The 21,411-nt window shown below is 44.2% G+C and overlaps 1 protein-coding gene and 1 long non-coding RNA gene across 4 annotated transcripts in view; one reads left to right on the forward strand and one right to left on the reverse strand.

Moving 5' to 3' along the window:
* The window catches only part of BMAL1 (basic helix-loop-helix ARNT like 1), a 52,153-nt gene extending 45,561 nt beyond the window's left edge, over positions 1 to 6,592 (reverse strand). The window contains exon 1 of one of the 3 annotated variants that reach the window (XM_083725183.1): positions 2,082 to 6,592. The gene's annotated coding sequence lies outside the window, so the exon portion shown is untranslated. Of the gene's footprint in view, positions 1 to 1,897 lie in introns of all 3 variants that reach the window. The other 2 variants (XM_083725182.1, XM_083725184.1) reach the window with 2 other exon arrangements.
* LOC310838760 lies at positions 2,416 to 11,620 on the forward strand. Its single transcript, XR_014561152.1, has 3 exons — positions 2,416 to 7,342; positions 9,823 to 11,301; positions 11,477 to 11,620. It is a non-coding gene; the product is annotated as an uncharacterized lncRNA (long non-coding RNA).
* The last annotated feature ends 9,791 nt before the right edge of the window (positions 11,621 to 21,411 follow it).

Genomic DNA, 21,411 nt, shown 5'->3' on the forward strand with positions numbered 1-21,411 from the left:
ATCAAGGAGCTCACTTTGCTCAGGAAAACAGGGAAACTAAATTAACATAGCCACTGAAGGTTACGCAAATGGCCAATATATCCACTACTGACTCAGTTTAATAGGCACAGAATCCCCCAGCAGAGATAATGTGAACAATGCAACATACTCCTATTGCATGGTGGCGCATACACTAGATGGTTTTCAGTCAACAGGTTATCATACATGAATATATAGGCTGCAATCCTAAATACACTTTGAGTAAGCTCCACTGGACACAGTAGGACTTACAAATAATATGTAGAACAGGGGTAGAGAACCTTTGGACTACAACTTGATCAGCCTCAGCCAGCATGGCTGATGGTCAAGGACGATGGTAGTTACAGTCAAGCAACATCTGGAAGGCCACCAGTTATCCACCCCGATGAAGAGTGGATTATGCTCTTAAACATCACTCTTATCTAGGAAGCTGTCTTATACTGAATCAGATCATTGGTCAATCCAGCTCAGTATCCTCTATACTGACTGGGAGTGGGTTTCCAAGGTTTCAGACTGGTGACATTCCCAGCCCTCCATGGAGATTCTGCATGCCAAGCAAATGCCCTACAAGTGAGCTTTGGAAACTTCATTAATAACTACAAAGTTAACGCACCAAGCACTTACAAAACTATTTGCCTTTTTCCCATTCAAGCATTTTAATGTCCACTTTCGGTACTTTTTCTTGACAAAATTACAATACATCAGAGATTTTGCTATTTTACACCAGGGTCTATTCAAACTTTACTTAAGAGTGAGTTTGAGTAAATCCTCCTATGTTCAGGGGCCACCTGACAAATATATCACCATGCATTAAGATGGGCAGCAACATTGTAGCAAGAGAGCGATTTTTTTGTATTGGTTAAAATGATACAAAAGACAAGGTTTTTAAGAGTGTAATATGCTTGATGGATACAAACTCAATAAGAGCAAGAAAGAAGACACAAATGCTATCTTTATTGAACAATCATAGTATCTAGTTCAGATTTATGAGCAGGACAAATCATTTTACCCAACACATAATTATTTGCCTTGGTACTAAATCTGAACCAAAAAACAGTGTATTAAGAAATACAAATGACATCCCCACTAAAAGAACCAGAACCCAGGAAAAGGAAATAAGATCGTGATCTTATGTATAATTAGCAGGGAGTAAGTCCCACTGCAAGTCAGCTTTATCCTCCCAGAAACACAAGGCCCATTCATCTTTTGTCTCCCAAGTTTTGCCTCTTACTAAGTTTGCATAAGTTATATTTTAAAATTAAGGTCAGTTACTAAGGCCTTACTAGTTACTCAGTTGACCACAACTTTGTTTCTAAAACAATAATAAGAGAATGGGCTGTGGATTTACAATGCCAGTACCATTCCCACCCTGTCCACTGAATTTTTGTTTGAAAAAACCTCTGTCCAGAATACCACCCAAGTAACACTGCATGTATATAGGTTTTCTGTTGTTTTGTTAATAGGACAGCCCTAGGTAAACATACTCCGCTCCCTGTTCTCTGGTCCAGAGGAAGACAATCTAATCCCGTTTCCTTATCGCTCCTTAGCAAATATCCCAGAAATAAGCCCAAGAAACACAGGGAAAGGGGATAATTTCCCCGCGTGTGCATGCGAGCCCCCTTCTCCCTCTCCAGTGCACCGACCCGGAGGCCCCGAGGAGGAAAACTACCTCAAGTCCTCATCCAGAGTAGTAGATGCGTTTAATCTGTTGGGCAAGGCGCCCGCCCCCGGAAAAGTCTCGGGCATAAGCGCCCTGGGATGCGTGAGACAGATTTCACACATGCACCCAGACCCGCGCTTTCCGCGGACTCCCACCCACCCACGGGCAACACGCAGAAGGCAGCAGCGCAGCCCGAAGGAGAGCCACCTCTCCCCACACCTGTCAGGAGTCGAGAGGGGCTCCGCATTTCGCCGGCAGGGATCCCCCGCTTCCCCGCACTGAAGTCACCGAGCAGGAATCTCCTCCACCAGCTCTCCCGCTCCCCTCCCTCGCCACCTCCATCTCTGCCCTCCTCCCCAGCCTGACTGCGGAAGGGAAGCGCTCCCCCGGTCCCGTTCCTCACCGTTTCAGAAGGGCGGCGGCGGCGAGCGGGGGGGGGAGGTGCGTGGGGGTGACAGTGCGTGGCCCCCACAACGGCGCGCGGGATAGCAACACAAGCGACGCCCGGCGCGAGCAGCCCCCTATACCTGACCTACTTTCCGCCTGGCTTGCCACTGAACGTCGCACCACTAACCTACTTTCCAGCCAATGGCTTCTCCCCCCGCACCAAGCCCCGGCCCGCCTCCCGACCAATCGCGGGACAAAGCTACGCGGGCACGACGCCCAATGGGCAGCCGAGGAGAGGCTTCGCGGTCCCGCCCTCCACCCCGGCCGTCCAACCGGCGGCGTCGGCAGAAGAGAGAAACGCGACGGAACGGGGGATCAACGCTCTCGTTCCTCCCGCCTGTTTAAAGGGCTGTAACTTGTGAGGCGGCGGTGAAGCGGGGGGGGGGGGGGAGAGCGGAGGAGGAGGAGCAAGGCTCCCCCCCCCCGCGCGCTCTTTCCTGCCGGCCTGTTGTTGCTCCTCTTAACGGTTGCGTAAGTGACTGTTTGGGACGGGTGGGACCCGGATGTCTCCCTGCTGTATCGCCGAGCGCGGGCTTCAGCATTCCCTACGCGCGCGCGCGCCGCTGTCGTCAGAGCTGGGCGGAGACAGCGGAGTCTGTTTTTCTTCTGAGGGATTTCGCTGCCTCTGCGCGTTTTCGCTCCTCGCGGGGAGGCCCCCCTGCCCCGGGAATGGCGCGCGGCTTCCCGCTCTCGGCGCCCTCTCGCTCCTGTGCCAAACGGCGGACAAGGCTGCCCGTCAGTTCACCCGAGCAGCCTCCGCTCATCTCGGGCAGATGCTGCTTCTGGTGCTGAAGCGTTATTGGCTTCCCGCTCCGCCTGAGGGATCGCCGGCACAAGTTAATGTTATGAACACAGAATACCCCCGTGGAAAAAAATTATCTGCTGATCGCAAAAAAAGCCTCCTTTGCGCTGCCTTGTGCAACTCCGCATCCAGGACCCTTTGCCTCTCCCGACGTGCGCTGTGAAAACGTCCCCATCCATCGCCCTCTGTTTCCATCTCGACAAATTCCAGAGGACGGCTTATTGCGGCAAACGCCCACGCGGACTTCTTTGCGGTGCCATAAGAGACCGAACAGATGCATTGCGACTTCTGCCACAATGCATGCTCCTTAATTTAGTCATTTGTTTACATTCTTTGCATGGTTCCTTTTCTTTTTTCTTTCTTTTGCCCAGGGGACTTACAGTTGTGAAACACTAAAACTGAGGAATGGTGCAAATGTTCCCCCTTTAGGAGCTGGTGGCACAAGCTCTCTGGCCTGGGCTTCCTCCCCTCTTCTCCCTCCTCTCAGGGCAGATGGGTGTTGAACAGCTCCAGGGCGGTGGGAAAGGGACTAACCCATCAGTTCTCTTGGCCCTTGATTGTATTTTTTGATTATTTTTATAACTATTTTTATCTTCCTGTTAGCCAGAAGCAGCTTGCATGTCAGTGATATAAAAGGCAGTCGCTGCCATCAAGCTTACAAACTAAAGGTTCACTATTAGTAGGATTACATTTACAGCTGCTATACTGCTAACAGAAGCTGAGTTAAGGGATCATATATCTGATGAAATATCTCCACTGGTTCTCAGTTACTTTCTAAACTCAATTCCAAGTGTTTTTGCTTATTTTTAAAACCCCGCACAGATGCCTACTGTATACTTTCAATACCTTCATTCACTGAAATCTTTAGCTGAGGCCTTTCTCCAGGTGTCCCACTTTCTTAGTTTAATGTGTGACACCTTGAAATAGAGCCTTTCCAGTTGTGGCTTCCAGTGTTTGGATCATACTGTCCAGAGAAGTTCATCTGTTGCCCCCATTACTGCTATTACAGTGTCAGGAAAATACTCCCCCCCCCCCTTTCCCAAGCCTTTTACTTTTTTTCTACCATTTAAGCAGAGTGTAGTATCCTGTTCTTCAGTTTCTATCTGTCCTGCCATTTTTGTCCCCCACAATTCCACTGCAGCGTATCTCAGACTACATCACAACAATATGCTGCAAGATTCCCACAAAAATCATTGTGTGCTGCTACAATAGTAACTTCTCTCATCCCTACTGTGACCACCCCCTCATACTGCCACAGCTTCAACTCTGTAGTTGCCATGGCAACCTCAACCTCCGCAAAGTGCCATAGAAGCACTGCTGTAATGCCATAGCAATGACATCATGCTGCCAGGGATGCTGCCCATCCTCGCCATCTTCACATGCCGTAACATTAAACTGCCACTGAAGTATTTCAGAGTTTCACAAGGCACATAGGAACGTCAGCATAACAAACACATTACTGCCCTATGCACTTAAATTATCTGTGCATATTTTATACCAGTAGCTGCACCTCTATTTGCTCCACTTGCCCCCCTTTACCAAGCCTGGGGGGGGGGGGAGAGAAGGGTACACTTGCCCTGGGCCTCAGAGGGCTAAGCTGACCATAGGCGGTGGGCACCAGGGCCCTGCTGAACTTAGGCTGTCATGGCAAGAACAAGACTCCTTCCCCAGGCTTCAGACAAGCTCTGCATGGGCTATTTAGAGATTCCCCTTCCCACTCTGCGCAACTACTGAGATCAATTTTCAGCTTCCCAACCCCATTTATGAAGCCGCTTCTCTCTCTGCAGTCCCATTTTGCACTAATTTTCACTTTTGCCCCATGCCCATGCCCCCTCGTTCCCCTCCATTTGTGCAATCTGCTCCCCGAACCACCCCCATGTGTTTCCAGTGTTTTCCAAGCTCCCCTGCCTCCATGGACCACCTGAAAAATGCCTAGGGTCTTGGAGGACCAACTTAACGATTTTTCTATCTGTTGTAGTAATTGTAGCAGACTGCACCGGAGGCTGTATGCTTTTTAATTATGTTTTTATTTCTTCTATTTCTTACAATTCAAAGTGTAATACAATAAAATACAATATTAAAAAAGCAACAAAAATTCAAATTAAAACCATTTTATGTGATGGATGTTCTATCTCCCATATTCAACAACAAATCTACAGACATGCTGTGAACCATCTGAATGGAGCTAACGGACCACAGCTTGGGAAATAATGGTGTAGAGAACAGAAGCAACTAGCAATATGGATTCAGCGGAACGTAAGCACTTATAATGAAAGCGCTAACTATTAACACTCCTATTGAGAGTTGAGATGAATGGGATTTGAAATGGTTTAAAATGCTTGGATTGTGCCCTTGGTGTTCTAAACTGCACCCATGAAAACCTATATCATTCCACCCAAGGGTGTATGCCTGATAATTGGTAAATACACAACATGGGAGCACCCTATATTTATTGTGTTTTTATGAAGGAGGACAGGAAGTACTTAGGGAAACATTCCAGGAACATTATTCATCTGTATTTGTGAATCAGACTGTAGTCAAGAAGGGAGTTCCCTAAGAGTGCTGAACAATCCTTTTGAACTTGATCTTAACTGCACAAGCAGCACAGTCATTCATCCTGGAAAACCAGGAAAGCCGGATAATGTATTGTGGGCATGCTCAAGAAATAAACTACAGCCTTTTCAAAAGTTCTTTTACTATAAAACCTATTTTGCATAACACTAGTTACAACATTGCGGCTGACTCTCCCCATCTATCCATAATTCAGATGGTAGCCATTGTGGGCTCAACATAGGCCGAGCAGTAAACAATCAATGCAACTTAATCTTATCAGCCAATCTGCTGACTGGCATTTCAAGCTCCTGGTGATGTCTCCTTAAAACTGTAGTTTCCTTTTAGCATAGCAGCGGCAGAATCAAAGTGAATAACTTGCTTATGATGAATGCTGGCCATCTTTTAAACCTGGAGCCCACCAGCCATTTTGGACTACAACTCCCATCAGTCATGTGGGTGGGGGAGGGACTGATGGGAGTTGTAGCCCAAAATGGATGAAGGACAGAGATGTGAAAAACTGCTCTAAAGCGAAGAGAGAACATGAAGTTGGCAGTTTTGTGAGTCAAGTGCTGTAGTAAAATTCATCTAAGTGTTCCCTGTTGCATATTGCCCCCCAGAGTCGCATAAATCCAAAACTTTGCTTTAAACTTGTGTGAACTCACCTTTATAATTAAGGAACTGGACCTCTTGATTGAAATGTTGTTAAAGCCCTCAGTCACCAATGACAACACCATAAGAAGAGCCTGCTGGATCAGGCCAGGGGTCCATCAAGTCCAGCCCCCTGTATTCACAGTGGCCAACCAGATGCCTGCAGAAATCCTGCAAGCAGGACCTGAGCACAAGAGCCCTCTTCCCTCTTGTGGTTTCCAGCAATTTGTATTCAGAAGTATTTCTAATTGAGATGACCGGTACTGTACACTGCAAATGCAGTTGCACCATAGATAATGCACAATGGCATTACAATGTCGATAGTTTTATTTTAAATTCCTTTCCTAGTGATCCCTAGCATGGGATTTGTCTTCTTCACAGTTGCAAGCACACTGAATCGATGTCTTCATTGAGCTATCTACTACAACCCCAAATAATGATTATGCTCAATAAATTTGTTTTTAAACAAGGCTGTATAACTCTCGATAAGATTCTCAGATACTTCTATAAGGCATTAGTTCTCCATTAATTGTAATCAATGTCCCCAAGCATAATATTATATTTATACCACTGTCCTTTTTGTTTCACTATGTGTTCATGCACTCTTCTTTCTCCTGCCTTCCCAGACACAAGGACCAGGGTGGCCGCCTGCATTATGTTCTTCTGTTCTTACACCAAAGTACCTTCCAGTTTCACTCCAGCAAAGTCTGTTGCCTAATTTCATATTCAGTTCTCCTGGGCTGTGCTCCACCCAGGCTCTTGCCCATATCTTCCTGTCCACATTGTCTACCTTACGGTCTGACTTCATGGTTTGATCCCTTAGCTCCACTGGCTCTTCTTGCTTCACCACTCTGCCTTTCTTACTTGACTCATCTTGATTATCTTCTTAGAGTCTTCCTCCTAAAACACAATCCTGATAAATGCTTCTGACATCTTTCCCCTCCATGACCATTGACTTATGAGTGAACTTTGGGAATCCCATAAATTGCACAGTGCTCTTTAATGCACAGAATACCTGTTGCACATACACAACTTCTAAACATACTCCCACTCCTACATACTGCTGTTCTAATGGAACAGCCTTCTGTACTAACTTTCAAATGTTTAGTTAAAGCATTTTTATGCCACCCACCTTGTGCAGACAAGGAAGAAAGACTACTCTTCATGCCCAGTTCAGCTGGATCCCTAGGAAACAGGGTGTCTGAAGGGATGCAGTTATGGCAGTGGTTCCCCATTAGGGGCCCGGGGATCCCTGGGGGTCCATGGAATGCACCCGAGGGGACTCACTGATCTTTCTAATTGCACAGTGAAACCTTCCATGGATCATCCAGCCTCTGCTCACAACCAGCATCTGCTTGCTGGCAGGGGGAAAACTTGTGAAAGAGCTGCTGGATGGCAAGTGAGCTGGGATTGGGCACAAACCTCTGACACAGTTTCTTAGGGTTCTTGTGATTGGATGGGGCGAGTGGGGGGAAGAGAGGGCAAACAGCTCACAAGCTTATCATTTTTTTAAAAAAAATGTAAGGGATTCCTTTCCCTTGCTCTCTACTTTTTAACTGAAAAGAACCAATTGCTTTCAACAGCTATCAAGTTTAGAGGACTCTCACACTGCTTGTACTGTAGGTAGGGCTTTCAGTGAATCTTTCCTGATGAGTTTGGGATTCATGTCTCATCTTAGAAGTCCAACAGGGGAAATAGCTAAGCTAATTGCCACTATGATTAGCACAACAGCTCACCCTCTGATGATTTAGTTTAGTGCTAGGGCTGGGCGATATTTTCTTTTCAACTTTGTGGTATATCAGCAGCTAAACACCAGTATATGCTGATATATCATGATGGCTGGAATTTCTCTTGGCTGCTTTGTCCCATCTTCGGACAGTTCCAGGCCTGCACAGTGAGTGAGTCCTGATGCCTATCGGGCTCACGGGCGAACTGAGGAGCATCGGGTCTTTGCTTAACTGCTCAGCTGGGGGATGGAAGAGGCCTTCCATCCCATCCCACCCCACCCCAGCTGAACGAGCCAATGGTGGGCTGGGGCTCCATTAACTGTTTGACTGAGGGGAGCAGCAACCATAAACCCCTCAGTGAAACGGTTTCATGTGAGCCGGTGGCAGGACAGGTCTCCGTAAAACTGCTTGGCTTAGGCAAGGGTAGCTACACGCTCCTCAGCCAAGCAGTTTAAAGAAGCAGAGGGAGGGAGGAATAAGCTGTATTGTGCCTCACCAGTGCAGCTTGTTTCTCCCTCTGCCAGGATGAGGGCAGAGTGGGATGGCTTCACTCAGTGGTATATTGGTGAAACCGCCGCCACTCCTGAGTCCCTCTGCTACCAGCGCTGGCTGGAGGAAGTAAAAATCAGTGGTGTTTTCACTCGCCATCGCAGTCTGCCCCTCATACCAGTCATGCACGATGCATCAATACATCATCCAGGCCTATTTTGTGTGAAGGTAGTCTGCATGGATGTTGTTTTCTTGTTTTCTGTGGGAAGCAAAGTGGCTACATTTGGGGGTGGGAGGAAACAGATCCTAATAAATTAAAAAGTTGGTTGTTTCTATTGGGTAATCAGCAAGAATAAAAACCTCACTCCAAGTAAGTACTGTATTTAACTAATTAATCTCTTTAAACCAGGGATGAAACTTGGGCACAGGAGGGCTAAACAACAACAACAACAACAACAACAAATTACTACTACTATCACCAACATTACAAAATTCCAGCTGTTTTCTACTCCGTCTTCACCAATTCTTCATCAAGCCTCAACCAAGCCTTCACCTATGTCTTGAAGGTGCATGATCTCTCAGTTAGCAGAACCATATGCTGCAAAGTTTTTGCTAAGGTGTACCATCTCAGATTACAAGTAAGGAATAGCATGTCTGAATACCTTCTGATATAAAAAGACTTCTGCGTATAGAACCCTTGCAAGTTAAGGAAACAATTGCTTTTTAAAAATTCAGTTGTAGTGGAGCAATGGAGAGACGTTTTCCCTACTGTCTGGGGATAGGCAATTTGTGGTAATATCACAAATTTTATGGTCTGCTTTGTAGTATACCTTTGCTTATTAGGATTCACCCCACATTTTCTTCAAAAAAATTGCTTTGCACAGGTAACTACCATAGAGTTATCAAAATTTTCAAAAGTAGGGGGTCCATGGCTTGGCTTTCGAAAAATAGGGGTTCCTCAGTAATTAGCTAATCGAGAACGATTGAATTATGATATATAGCAATAGCACATGTCCCATTGCAAGCAATTATACAGACCCCAATTTGTTGTCTTAAGTGGTAATTTCAGTGGGCAGAATACAGACCTTGATGCTGGAGGAATGACACAAGCACCCCTCCACAAGCAGAAACTAGCAGAGTAGTGTTGGGCTAAGCCAAGAGATACTTCTGCCCCATCCACACATCCACACAGTCACTAAGCATGGTGGGTCAGGGGTTTGCTTTGCAGCCTTATTTAAAAAGGAAAATTATGCCCCACTTTTCTTTCTAGAATAAACTCAATAGCAACTTTCAAAATCACAAAGGGAAAAAACAAACCAGGACACAATGAAACCAGTTCAAATTACTAAAACCAATGCTTTAAAATCAAGAAGAGGTCAAAAGCATTCAGCATTATAGCAGGGAGACAGGATTGTAACCTATACTAAAAGCTTGGTGAAATAAAAAAGTCTCAGCCCCTTACCTTAAACCTTTAAAAGAGAGAGGGGTCCAAAAAACCTCGCCCTTACATGGCAATTGTTCCAAGCAGGCACTTCTTAAAAGGGTGAAATCCAATCAGATATCTCATTTCCTTACACCTTCACATTCACTAATAATTTTATTGTTTTCCCTCTTTGCATCCTTATTTTTATAGCTGCTGGGCTACTGTTAAGTTGTGCCATCTGCCAGCAGCAGATGGCATCCTAGCAAATAGAAACAATGAGAAGGAGCTCTATACACATCAGCAAATTTGCTTTGGGGGGCAATTGATTTATCTCCTCTTCCTTTTGAAAGCTAGTCTCCAGACTTTGGCTGTGTCTTGGACAGTTCCACTTAGCTTGCTAGATCAGACCCAAGCAAACCTTAGTCACGCCCCTCCCCCCAGAATTCTGTAAGCATTGCAGAGACAGGGCCGTCTTAAGCATATCCAGAGCTGTGGTCCAAAGATCCCTCCGGCGCCCCCCACCCTGGTTTGCCAGAGTTGTCAACCTTTTTTAAGGGGGGAACCCCAAAGTTTTTGACCTTTTTAAGGAAAGGTTCCCCAGAGTTGTTAACCTTTTTTGGGGGAGCTGACACCACGCTTACACATTATCTCTAACAAGCCCTTAGAACAAAATAAAATGAAAAGGTAGAAGAAAATCTAATTAAGTCCTCAATTCCAAAGCAAGACTCATTCAAGGCTCAGCAGTTCTTCTAATTCATTCTCATGATTCAAATAACCACATATCAAAAAGTTAAAGCAATCACGAGTTTGTTGTTGTTTAAATAAATTAATAAAGACACAGACAATGCAGTTCCCAGCCAATTTGTGTTTAAGTACAAAGCTGACGTTTTCAAATATTGTGGGGTAAAGCAGTGACATCCTGAACCTAACAAGGACCTGAAACATGGGTCACAAAGGCTGCAGCCCTAACTGCACTTACCTGAGAGTAAGCCCTGCTGAATCTAATAGGACCTTACTTCTGAGTAGACAGTAGGACTGCAGCAAGAAACACAGTTGGGAATTAGAGCTTTCTGTTTTAAGTCTCAACCAGAGGAAAATGTATATTGGAGATTAGGGAGAAAGGAATATGAATAGACTGGGGGGAGGGGGCTGACGAGAGACCAAAAACCACAGGTAGCAAGACAAGACACACTTTCTGGGGAGCAAGTCTCACAGTTGGGTTGTGCGTGTGTGTTTTTCAGAAAAACGTAGAATTGGAAGGGACCCTGCGGGTCATCTAGCCCAACCCCTGCAATGCTTTTTAGCTTGGATTGATCTCAAAAACCTTCAGTGCTTTTCTTTTCTTTTCATTGGATAGGCAATTAAAAGGCTTGTTTCACAATAAGGGAGAAGGAGGGTTGCTGGCCTGGTTTGGTTTGTCTTTGTTCTAGTTTTTAGCATGTGCTTAGTACCATAGTTTCAGGCTGTGAGCCGCCCTGATATCTATGGGTGGAGGGCAGCAGCAGCAGTAGTAGTAGTAGTAGTAGTAGTAGTAGTAGTAGTAGTTGCAGAGTGGTACCTCAGGTTAAGTACTTAATTCATTCCGGAGATCCGTTCTTAACCTGAAACTGTTCTTAACCTGAAGCACCACTTTAGCTAATAGGGCCTGCCGCCGCACGATTTCTGTCCTCATCCTGAAGCAAAGTTCTTAACCCGAGGTACCACTGTAGTAATAACAGTGATGATATTTTTCGCAGGGCTTGGAGTGGGTGATGGCCAGCTGCTGGAATGAATGGGGTTGGTGCTAAATGGTCTGGCTTGCTTTACAACCCCTAGGGACCTTGTTGGGGGGCAGTGGCAGAGAAGGAGCCCACCCTCCAAGAAGAAGAAGAAGAAGAAGAAGAAGAAGAAGAAGAAGAAGAGCAAAGGGAGGAGGCTTCCCTTTCCCGGGATAGAGTTGTCCATAACATTAAACACAGGGCATGATTCCAGGGAGAGAGAAAAACCAGGGCAGCAGCTACTGCTACTCACAGCTCAGGCTAGATGTAGCTGAATAGTACAGGCAAGGGGACCCTGCAAGCAGGGCTGCAAACCCAGTGTGGAGGCTCCATGGCTGGAGGAAGAAAGGGGGCAAGTCGGGGGTGCCTCTCTTCTTCTTCTTCTTCTTCTTCTTCTTCTTCTTCTTCTTCTTCTTCTTCTTCTTCCTTCTTCCTCGCACTCCGCTTCCCCCTTGCCATCACCTGCCTCCCTCTTCCCACAGGGCGGGCGGGTGAAAGAGAGAGAGAAAGAGAAAGAAAACGAGAGCGCTGCATGCCAGCCAGCCGTATAGTTGGTGGGGCGCAGCTTCCATCCTAAGCCTCTGCGGGGATCGTTCTCCTGCGGAGGCTTGGGAGGCAAGCTGCATGCCTGCCAGCCATATGGTTGGCAAGGTGCAGGTGGCGGGTGCAGGGAAAGGGGAGGCCTCTGGCAAAGCTGTGCAGCTCCCCCACTCGCTAGGGTGCCCCTGGGAGGCCAGCACCCTGGTGCAAAGCACCAATAAGCCCAATAGGAAAAACGCCTCTGTGCAGAGAGTTAAGCTAACTTTGCCAAAATGTAAATGCTGAACAGAACTAATACAGAATTAATGTCTTCCGAGATTTTCAGGATCTCGGCTATGGAGCTGCTCAACTTTAGCAGAATTTCTTCCTTCGCACTGAATTATCTTCCATGCCAGTGCAGGGCCGGTCTTGCCATGCAACTGGGTGGAGTGACCTACTTCAGAAGACACCTTGAGGGGGTTTAGAGATGAAGGTGCAAGAAGTCAAATGAGGTTATGCAGTGATGCTTCCGTGTTCAGGGGGAAAGCAGGATAATGAAACTGTTGGAAAATTGGAAAAGCTTGCTGGAAGAAGAGAGGGAGATAGTTAAACGTTTCTTCCCTAATGTTCTGGCAAAAGTACGGGAGGAGCAGGATTTATCCTTGGCATCAGGATAAATCCAAAAAAAAGGAGGTAGAAATAGCAGGCTTTCACCATCCATACCTTGCACAGACCACTGGATGTGGAAGTGCAAGAAAAGAAAAGAAAATATCACCTACAGCCAGGGGTGCAGAGTCAGGCTACAGTGATCTCTTCTGGAATTACCTACGGTTCAAATGTGCAGAAACGACACCTAAATCAGAAGCCAGCTAGATTGAGTTTACCCCAGCTTACAAAAAAGCCAGTCTTGCTTCCAGAATCTGAGGCCAGTGGCAGCCATAGAAAACAAAGAAATGCAAAAGAACAGGGTGGTTCTAGAATGGAGGATCCTCAGGTGCATAACAAACAAATACAAAATGAGGGAGTCTGGACTCTAGGTAGTGCTGTGGTCTAAACCACTGAGCCTCTTGGACAGGCACCCCCAAACTCGCCCCTCCAGATGTTTTGGGACGACAATTCCCATAATCCCTGACCACTGGTCCTGTTAGCTAGGGATGATGGGAGTTGTACCTTTACCTTACCTTATTACAGTACAACAACAGGGCTCTCCATGGCCACTTGAGCAGTGATACAAATGCGATTCAGAAGGCCACTCACACACTTTCCCACTGTGAGAATGGGACTACACTCCATAGCCCTGCCACCAGCATCATGCACGCCAGCTGCTCTGCTTCTAGCATCTTTAGGTACCACACAAACATCTACAGGAATGGGAGCCATTACACCAACTATGCTCCTGGCCTCTGTTTATCCAGCATGCCTGCAAGGATGGTGCTTCCAAACATACAGCTGTACACACAAAGGCTTCTGTCTGACCTGGAACCTCAATTGTGCAGGATTTAGATCATGTGGAGAGCAGGGATGGCTGCCCCCCCCATCTCAGGTGCACGATCTGACTTGTAAGCAAATTGTTCTCCCAAGATCCCTGCTGATTTTGGTGGTGGAAAAAGAATTTCAAAAAGGCTCCACCCAGCCCAGTGCCCTTCCCTAGTCATTTGATGAATGGGAAGGGCATGATAAACCCATCCCCAGTGAATGCATGGATCAGTTGGGGGTATGCGTGTCTTTGTGTCCCCTGTGGGTGGGTGAATCCTGCACATGTGTCTTTGTTCTGTATGCATGTGTGTGTGGTGGGGGTCCATGCAAGACAGTGAGGTGGTCACACTCCTCACTGGTATGGCATTCCCACCCCAGATGATCGCTCCAAAACAAATCCAGTAGTTGAACCAAAAAATATTAGCCACTCCTGGTACACAGGGTGAGACACTCCATTTTCCAAATTGGCAGAAGATGTTATTGGGAACTGCAAACACATTCTGTTCTGATTTGTTAGGTCTTGCCAGCTAATGTTTTCAAACAATGGAGACTTCTGAGCCAATTTGATTATGAGGAGACTCAAAATGAACCAACCTGGTGCTTTCTTTTAACAAGCCACTCTGTAGATTGTAGTCATATATAATGAGATGCCTGGTTAGCAACCTCACGGCTCAAGTGATGACTTTCAAGGTTTTTGTTTCTCTTAAATTCTCAGCAATGCATCGCCCATGGGATGTCATTTGGTGTAGGCCACTAGTTTCCTGGTTTCCATTTCAAGGAAGAACTCTCACCCACTGATGCTGTTATTTATTCCCCCCCCCCCCATTAATGCACATTGTCATCAATCCTATTTCAAAGCTAATTTGTGGTTTCTACCTCACGACTTCTGCATGCTGTAAATTCAAGGCAAATCTTCACTGTGCACACTCAGTTCTTGACATCAAAGGCATTTTCATTGTTAGCAATGGGAAATGATAATATATCCCGAATACCTTAGACCACTGAAAAGGCTCCATGGACTTCGGTTTCTTTGTCCTTCATATAATTGCCACTGACAAGAGTTTGCTTTGATGTGTACAAAATTAATCATGCTCCTATTTTCTGCTCTTTGAGGACGCCAGTGAGGTTTGCGCACTGGGCTCCATCCGCTATCTTTTCATTTCCATGGTTACTATTAGTCACCATCATTGTGTTAACACCCCTCAAATGGCACACTGATTATTTCTCCTTTCCTGAATGTAGTACAAAACTGGCCAATTAGGTTACATTCAAATGTCAGTCTGGCTCCCCATGTTGTGATCTGAGGTACAGATTAGCTCCTCATTGATTATTATTTTTTTAAAAAAGTTGGCTAACAACTGTTGATCACGATAGTATTTATTTAACAGAACTTCTTAAGGCCTTCCCCAGTGTTATAGTTGTTGGCCTCAGGATAGCTATCTCTCTTCATTTCTGTAAGAAAAATCAAAATGTAAGGGATGTATATATGAGCCTCAGTGCTAGCCCTACTATTAGGTAGGTTGAGGCAGCTGCCTTAGGCAGTTGATTTTGGGTGGCATGAAATGGCAGCAAATGGTGCATTATTTAATTTATTATTATTTATTGTGGGGTTATTTTCCCTCCCTGGGAAAGGGAGAATTACTTGCAAGGTTTTCTCCCTCAGATGCCAGAATAACTTGGCTGTCCTAGGGTACTATTGGGGTTGGGGACAAATTCAATTCATTTCATGTTTAAAGGTGAATCTGATTTATTTACACTTTTTGAAACAATATGTCGACTGAATTTTGCAATGCGGCTCTCCAGCCATGTAACTTGTGCCAACATGCATATGTGCATTTTAATGTGTGCATTAAAATGCACATATTAGTGAGAATAACATACAAAATGCATTGTATTAAGGGGAAATTGCTTTGCAGAAGTGTATGCAAAAAAAATAAAAATACAAATGTGCCTATAGAAGGAGAAAGTTGCACTAAAATGCTGATGATTTTTTGTGAGTGTTGGAAAAACAAGAAATGGATAGGAACTGAAACTGACATTCACCCGTCACTAGGGGAGCCGTTCACCATTCTGTGATAGGCTGGCCCTGGTGAGCCGCTTGCTAAAGCTATGCCAAAGAATATAAATGTACAGGATTAAAAAAAAAAATTGTACTATCAGGGCCAGCCCTATTGTTAGGTATATACAAGGAGGCAGCATGTGTTCCACCTGAGCCCCCTAGCTATATCTTACTGTTGGAAGACTGAACTGTCCATGCCACACAGTCTGTTCTGCACCTGCATAACTAGCCTCCTATCCTCAGATGCATTGAAGGAGGCTGTCCCATTGCCAGCAATGAAGTAATATTTAGCAGCCGCTCCGCTTGAGTTCTGTGTACAGAAGGGTGATGGTGGTCATCAAGCAGCAAAATGTATTGGGCTCACCCTGGGTACCATGGGAGGGGTTCTTGAGTCCTACCTTCTTTCTTTAGCTGAAATCTCCTCTCCCAGAATCAGAGCTTTTGGTTGCCCTTCCCTTCCTTTTTGAGGCACCGCACACAGAACTGTACTCAGTATTCCAACTGTGTTTGCATCATAGATTTGCATCCTCCCGACAGCGCCACATTTAATTACAGTGGGATCGTGCAAGTGAAATTTGTAACCAGAATTTTCCCAGGTCATATTCACAGTTATTTCCATTTAACAAACACTCCACGGTGTGCTTGCTCCTTTCCCACCAGTGCCTTATTCACACAGTTCATGCAAGGGCACATGGACTGCTTGGACACTGCTCATAGGGAGAAGAGAACAAGCCAAATATCACAAGCAAGCCCAAGTCAAGATGGGGTCATGCTTGACAAGTATTTGAGATTAACCAACTTCTTGTCCCAGCCCCCTCCATCAGAGCAAACTAATGGTAGTAGTAGATCCCTGCTTTATCTCCCTTTTCAGATTAGCTATTTACCTCCACCTGCTGTTCAAAGCGAGAGATGTCACAATTCCAAATTCTGTATAAGTTTACTCAGTGCTTTTTTTTCCTTAAAAAAATGTTTAGGGGTACTCTCATTTTCCTACTCATAATGAAATACTGCCCCTCAATGAGGCCAAATGTTTAGGGGTATGCGTACCCCTGCGTACCCCCCAGAACAAAAGCACTGAGTTTACTACCCTAGCAGCTGGGTCTGTTACAAGATACTGAATCGATATGGTTCTCTCTCTCTCTCTCTCTCTCTCTCTCTCTCTCTCTCTCTCACACACACACACACACACAGAGAGAGAGAGAGAAACCACATTGGATTACTTAGAACCAAACTCATCAGAATCTGCAGACTGAAGAAATTATTATGCTGTCTATCTCCTACTCCCCATTTTCCACAAAACCTTGCAGGCTCACATGTTCACATTCATCAGGCAATGTGGAACAATGGCATACATGTATCAAAACCACCAGAAAGCAAATGCCACAGACTCTTTCAATATTGAATCCAGGGATGTTTGCAGAATTTCATTTTTGCAAACCCAAGTACAAATGGACCTGCACCACCTGGACCAATGTGCAAATCAGAATATTGCCATTCTTTGGCTTTGGCACTTCTGTGGATTTTGTGCAGCAGTTCATGGCTGAAAAAAGTATCAAAATGCATTCTATAATGTGTATTTTGAAAGAGAACAGTTTAGAAATGTGCATTTTGAGAGAAGGAAATGTTTAGGAAAACCTTTTTTTAAAAGAAAGAAAGAAAGAAAATGTGTTCAAAATATGTATTGTGGAATAAAGAAAGATCTAGAGGTGTGGGGAAGAATGAAATTATCTTTTTGGGGTAGAATTTCTATGATAAAAATGAGTGTCCTTCCAAATATATTATTTTTGTTTCAAGCTATCCCCATATTAAAGGGGTAGTAATTTTCAAAGAGTGGCAAAGAGTGCTTTCAAGGTATATCTGGCAGGGCAAGAAGCCGAGAATTAAATTTAAGTTATTAACGGATGTAAAGGAAAGAGGAGGCTTCGCCCTGCCGGACTTGAAACTGTACTATGAAACAGCATGTCTTTGCTGGTTGAGAGAATGGATAAAATTTGAGAATAAAGAGTTATTAGATTTAGAAGGATTTGATAACAGATTTGGATGGCACGCGTATCTATGGTGTGAAAAGAAGAAAATCCATAAAGGCTTTGGGAACCACATATTCCGGAGCTCATTAATTGAAATATGGGATAGGTATAAAAATCTATTAGAACCAAAAGTTCCACACTGGTTATCTCCACTAGAGGTTATGAGTGTAAAGAAAATAAATATGAGAGGTAATTGGATTACATATGGTGAATTGATAACCAAAGAAGGAGGAAAATGGAAATTAAAGCCATATGAACAAGTCAAAGAACATGTATACAATTGGTTGCATTACTTTCAGGTTAATGAAATGTTTAAAAAAGACAATAAAGAAAGTGGTTATGCAGAAAAAGATTCAAAGTTCCAGACAGATGTGATAAATAATAATTGTAAAATTTTGTCAAAAATGTATAAAATATTGTTGGAATGGAATACCAAAGATGAAGAAGTCAAATCGGTAATGATACAATGGGCCAGAGATTTCGGTTATAATATTCAGTTTGAGGATTGGGGAAAACTGTGGAAAGAAAATTTAAGATTTACTGCTTGTACGGTACTTAAAGAAAATGTTATGAAAATGTTTTACAGATGGTATATTACACCGGTAAAGTTAGCAAAAATGTATAAGACATGTAATAAGTGTTGGAAATGTAAAGAAAAAGAAGGGACGTTTTATCACATGTGGTGGGAGTGTAAGAAAGTGAAGGGTTTCTGGGAGATGATCTACAATGAAATGAGAAAGATGTTAAAATATACATTTGTAAAGAAACCAGAGACCTTTCTTTTAGGAATTACAGGGAATGAAATAAGAAGAAAAGACTGTAAACTTTTTCAATATGCAGTCACAGCAGCAAGAATTCTACTGACCCAGAAATGGAAACAAGAGGAAATACCGACGATAGAAGAATGGAGACCGAAGCTGACAGACTATTCAGAACTGGACAGACTAACCAGAAAAATTAGATATCTTCGAGACCAAAAGTTCATCGAGGACTGGGGGAAATTTGCTGAATATCTGAAAAGAATATGTGATGTGCAAACAACGCTGGCGGGGTTTCAAGAAGCACTGTGAAAGTTGAGATATATTGTTAAAAAGAAACAGGAGTGGGAGGGAAGTTTAATGGCAATATAAACAGAGAAATGTGTAACTGAGAGGTAAATATGGATGATTGCCAGAGAAGCTGAAGGAAATCCAAAAAGAACTAAATTTGTGGAAATTTCGATAAAATTGTATATTTGTGTTGGAAAATTAATAAAAATTATTTATTAAAAAAACCAAAATATGTATTGTGATGCAAAATTCCATACATATATAGAGATATATAAAAAAAACCCTCTGCAGATTCTGGCTTAATGGCTGATCCAGTATACCGTACAATCTCATCTTCCACAGGAGGTTGGTTCCAAGGGTTCTGCATATACTTAAAAAAATGTATATCCAAACCGCTGGACTCACCCCATTGGGAAGCAGGGCACGGAACTTAAAAGCTCTTTTTATGACCAAATCCCCTGATGCAAACATTACTTTTTTAAGCTCTCTACCTTGCTTCCCCAAAAAATGGCCCTCTGCATGTGCCCGATCCACATTTAACTTGTGGGATTTCAACCAGCTGGCCTTCTACTGTGTATAATTGAAATTGCACAAGTTAAATGCATGTAAGACATGATTGTACTGTGCCTCAGCTTATGAGATATTGAATATCATACATAACATCAATAAATCAGTGTTTGACATGGACGGCGGCTAGTGTGGGCAGGTGCAAGAGAAGGGGGTGGTGGAACATGGGAGAAAAAGGAGACAGCCAAAGCACACAATGTTTTGGTGTCAAATGCATTTGGAAGTGTTTGTGCAGGTGGTGATGCTGTCATGATGCCTGAGGCGAAGGGTAAGATGGCAGGCGTCCCACCCTGTATTACTTCAGGAATGGTAATGGGACAGCATCCCCCAAAGGCGGCAGGTTCGCTTAAGAGATATAAAGCACGCTGCCTGGCACACGCTGATCTGTTGTTCAATGGGAGGATAGCTGGGAGCTCAGGAGGAATGGCTGAGGGGCTGCCCGTGCTGCTCTGGCACAGGTAGGTGGCTGCATAAAGCAGTCATCTTACTTTGCCTAATGCTAAGGCCAGCCCTGCAGGAACTGCTGCAGACTGTGGGCTTCTGGTCAGTGAGGCTTTGATAGAGGATTTCTAGGAAATTGGGGGGAGGTTAAGAACTAAAGCGGGGGGACGGACGGACAACCTTTCACTTGATTAGGTTCCTTTAGATGTTTGTACAGTCGTACTTTGGATCCCGAATGCCTTGCGACTCAAACATTTTGGCTCCCAAACACCGCGAACCCGGAAGTGAGTGTTCCAGTTTGCAAACGTTTTTTGGAAGCTGAATGTCTGACAGCGCTTCCACGGCTTCTGATTATGTGCAGGAAGCTCCTACAGCCAATTGGAAGCTGCAGCTTGGTTGTCAAATGTTTTTGAAAGTCGAACGGACTTCCAAAACATTCTGTATAAGAAAGTGAGTGCAAGTCAAGCAAGACAATATGTTTAATACATTATTGCATTTGCTGCATCTAGTTTCTTCCCCCCTCCGCCCCCCTCTGTGAAGGAACCAGGATCACGACTGCAGATGTGAGTGGAGGAGTGATTTTAACTCATACCCCTGACATGGTTCTGAGAAATACAGTATCATTGACCAATTTGTTCTTGTATATATCTATCAAAACACAAGGGGGCATAGTTGCATAGGTTTATAGCAATAGATGTAAGAACTGGGTAGAACTCTAAGAACTTCTGAAGTTGCAAACTTTCTTTTTGTGAAGACATAAACTTTACTTTGTAAAAGTACTTTTCTTTTTCTTTTTTACAGGTTCAACACATCTCAGGTCTATTAAAGGGAGGTGGGGGAAGGGTACAAAAACAGAGCCAGAAGCAATAATCAAATCCAATTGGAAAGTTACAGATAGGTAGCCGTGTTGGTCTGCCATAGTCAAAACAAAAAAAATTCCTTCCAGTAGCACCTTAAAGACCAACTAAGTTAGTTCTTGGTATAAGCTTTCGTGTGCATGCACACTTCTGAATCTGAAGAAGTGTGCATGCACTTCTGGTATCTGAAGAAGTGTGCATGCACACGAAAGCTCATACCAAGAACTAACTTAGTTGGTCTTTAAGGTGCTACTGGAAGGATTATTTTTTTTTGTTTTTCCAATTGGAAAATTAGAGATAGAAGAAGGAAGAAAGTACAGTGGTACCTCTGGTTACAAATGCTTTGGATAACAAGTTCCGCTAACCCGGAAGTAGCTGTTCCTGGTTGCGAACTTTGCCTCAGGATGTGAACAGAAATTGCGTGCTGGAGGTGCATGTGCAGCGGGAGGCCCCATTAGCTAAAGTGGTACTTCAGGATAAGAATGGTTTCAGCTTAAGAACGGACCTCCAGAACGAATTAAGTTCATAACCAGAGGTACCACTGTATAAAGGTTTACCCTTACATATTACAACTTATTCTGAATGGAATAAAAATTTAAATAGGATTATGATACATTTGAAAGTAAACCAGAAAAAGCAAACCTTCTGTTACAGCAAATCCTGTTAAATAATAAAACATTTGTAGTTTAATATTTAGTTGTGGAATACTTGGGAACCTTTTCCCCCATACCCATGGAAGATTCTGATGAGATTCCCAAATTGTTATAAACTTCCCAGGAATGTAAATTTGGATACTGTGAGCAACAAAAAATGCTGGCTTTGATGTGATGTTAGTCTGATTCAGTTCAACTGTGCTAAGCAAATTACAGACCTTGCATGGAGCTACTGTTAT

Source organism: Podarcis gaigeae (assembly GCF_964106915.1).
Source record: "Podarcis gaigeae genome assembly, chromosome: 1".
Taxonomy (NCBI): domain Eukaryota; kingdom Metazoa; phylum Chordata; class Lepidosauria; order Squamata; family Lacertidae; genus Podarcis; species Podarcis gaigeae.